Source organism: Penaeus monodon, chromosome 29 (genome assembly GCF_015228065.2).
Source record: "Penaeus monodon isolate SGIC_2016 chromosome 29, NSTDA_Pmon_1, whole genome shotgun sequence".
In the NCBI taxonomy this organism is placed as follows: domain Eukaryota; kingdom Metazoa; phylum Arthropoda; class Malacostraca; order Decapoda; family Penaeidae; genus Penaeus; species Penaeus monodon.
Window position 1 is genome coordinate 7,788,183 of NC_051414.1, and position 242 is coordinate 7,788,424.

At 39.7% G+C, this 242-nt stretch overlaps 1 protein-coding gene across 1 annotated transcript in view; it reads left to right on the top strand.

Annotated features, from left to right (window-relative positions):
* The window catches only part of LOC119591925 (1-acyl-sn-glycerol-3-phosphate acyltransferase alpha-like), a 13,209-nt gene that overhangs the window by 10,975 nt on the left and 1,992 nt on the right, over nt 1-242 (top strand).

The following is a 242-nucleotide window of genomic DNA, read 5'->3' on the forward strand; positions in this document are numbered from 1 at the left end:
AACAGTAATACATGAGTATAGCTAACACAGTGAAAGGAAGGCTTAGGTCTGCTGCAGGATAGTTATCCTATTTTTTCTTGACAGGAGTTTATATTCCTGTGAGTTATTCTACACTCATATACAAATCTGAAGCTGAATATAATGTTTTCAACCACTCAGACCCAGCCCATCCCCCACCTGCTCAGGGACTGAATTTCTTATAAATCGACTGCAGTATGACTTGCTGTGTATGTGTGTGTGTT